Genomic DNA, 2,500 nt, shown 5'->3' with positions numbered 1-2,500 from the left:
CCAATTTTCCAGGATACAAATCTAGGGTCTACCTTACCTCTAGAAATCCCAACTGTATACTCGTAGAGCAGTCTTTGGTCACTACTTAGGCTATCCTTGTCTTCAAATTCACACTCCAAGGGATTCCCAACAGCGGAAAATGCTATTTGTGGTAAATTATGGCAATCATTTGCACATAATTTACCCAATGGATCACTGAATGTTGTGGGGCTTTTTGTGGTGCCATCTAAATGTTTGAACAAAGCCCTCTTTTCTTTTCATTTCTCTTTCTCCTTTTCTTTTACTTTTTTTTATTGCGGTTTTATCTATTGGACCAAGTTGGAATGTGCCCTTGGGCCCTATTTTACTCCTTTGGTCTTTTAAATATTCTCGGTCTTCTGTAGGAACCTGGAATATCAGATTAAAATGAAATTTACTAAGATTAAAAATACAGTTTAACATATTAAATTAAAAATATTTTACATGTAAAATAAAATGAAAAAATTGATTTAAATATTTATATCAACTGTGGAAATGTTTTTTCTCAAAATTTACATAATTTAGACATTAAGTTATCCCTTTCATAATAAATTCAAAAATAAAAATAGAAAATAACTTACTTTTCGCTTCAGAGGGCAAGTGCAGATGATGTGCTTGGTCTGGCAATTTTCTTTGTCGCATTTGACATTAATATTGTCACAACTTAAAATGGGAAGCTTGCACGAACATGATGAAATATCAAATAATGTATCTATTTTTTCCTTCCAGAATTTTGTTTGGGCAGCAGGTAGATGTTTTCTATTTATTTGCTTTGCCTTCTGAAAGCAGAGCATATTCACCTTGACGACAACACTATTTTCATTTAACAAAGGCAAACGAGGGTTGACAGCCTTCCAAATATTTATCACGTCATTTGCTATTAATTTCGAAATACCATAACAAGAAAGATGGGGATAGGTGTTCATTAAAAAATAGCTATATTGAATTATTTGCCTAAAGGTTGGTGGCTCTGTTTAATCCAAAGGTGATGGTAAACCTGAACATTTAATTGCTCCTTTACTTCGAGTGGAAACTCCAGGGTTTTTTCCAGCCATTTTTAAAATTAAAATATCTGTAAAAAGAAACACACACACATATATAATATTATCAGATAACACACGAAAATATTTTTTTTAAATTGGAAATAAATTTCAAAATTTATTTTAAAAAAATGTTTTCCTTACCAATCAATACAGTTTAGTTCAAAAACTAATTCGTAAACTAAAACCAGCCTTTAAAAAAACACTGAATTTTGAAATATAAATAAATGAAAATAATTATAAAAAGTTTAAATATTTTAATAGTTGTGTTTAATTTGTTAAATTAAATATTTTAATAGTATGTTTAATTTGTTAAATGAACTATTTTAATAGTATGTTTATTTTCTTAAATTAATTCGTGTGAATTCGAAGGTTTAAAAATGTAAACAAGGGGCAGATAAATACTACCGGTAGAAGTCGAAAAAATATCCAATAAATAAAACTTCTTTTACTAAGTCGTCATTTTATTTGAAACTATATATTTTAATATATTTTATTTTTGTTTTTGGTCATTTTATTTAAATTAATATGAAAATAGATAATAAACTTTAAAAAATAAATTCTTTAATAGATTTTATTATTTTACTCTTGTTTAACCTCGGATTTAATTTTATGGATACATATTTCCGGTGTCAGCGAAATAACGACTAAGATTGCAAATATTGATGTCTTTAAATTCAATTTCGCAAAAAAATACAAAATTTTTGGGGAAAAAATTTTGTCAGGTGATTTAGGGTGTTATTTCACAACTTTCCATCTATTGACCTATTTAAAGTTCCAAAATCGACCTACCCTAATATATATGTATATGTATATATATATGTATATGTATATATATATGTATATGTATATATATATGTATATGTATATGTATATATATATGTATATGTGTATATATATGTATATGTATATGTATATATATATATGTATGTATATGTATATATATATATGTATGTATATGTATATATATATATGTATGTATATGTATATATATATGTGTATGTATATGTATATATATATGTATGTATATGTATATATATATGTATGTATATGTATATATATATGTATGTATATGTATATATATATGTATGTATATGTATATATATATGTATGTATATGTATATATGTATGTATATGTATATATATATGTATGTATATATATATGTATGTATATGTATATATGTATGTATATGTATATATATATGTATGTATATGTATATATATATGTATGTATATGTATATATATATGTATGTATATGTATATATGTATGTATATGTATATATATATGTATGTATATGTATATATATATGTATGTATATGTATATATATATGTATGTATATGTATATATATATGTATGTATATGTATATATATATGTATGTATATGTATATGTATGTATATATATATGTATGTATATGTATGTATGTATGTATATGTATAT

At 24.5% G+C, this 2,500-nt stretch overlaps 1 long non-coding RNA gene across 1 annotated transcript in view; it reads right to left on the bottom strand.

Annotated features, from left to right (window-relative positions):
• The window catches only part of LOC145292592 (uncharacterized), a 2,818-nt gene extending 980 nt beyond the window's left edge, over positions 1 to 1,838 (bottom strand). Inside the window, exons 1-3 of the long non-coding RNA XR_013869596.1 lie at positions 1,203 to 1,838; positions 600 to 1,090; positions 1 to 387 (exon numbers count right to left, since the gene is read on the bottom strand). The exon at positions 1 to 387 is cut by the window's left edge and continues 360 nt beyond it. This is a non-coding gene — a long non-coding RNA (uncharacterized LOC145292592). The remainder of the gene's footprint in view (positions 388 to 599; positions 1,091 to 1,202) is intronic.
• Positions 1,839 to 2,500: the final 662 nt, after the last annotated feature.

This window comes from Euprymna scolopes, chromosome 2 (assembly GCF_053919585.1).
Source record: "Euprymna scolopes isolate OS-2025 chromosome 2, ASM5391958v1, whole genome shotgun sequence".
NCBI classification, from domain to species: domain Eukaryota; kingdom Metazoa; phylum Mollusca; class Cephalopoda; order Sepiida; family Sepiolidae; genus Euprymna; species Euprymna scolopes.
This window is presented reverse-complemented; position numbering and strand designations above follow the sequence as displayed.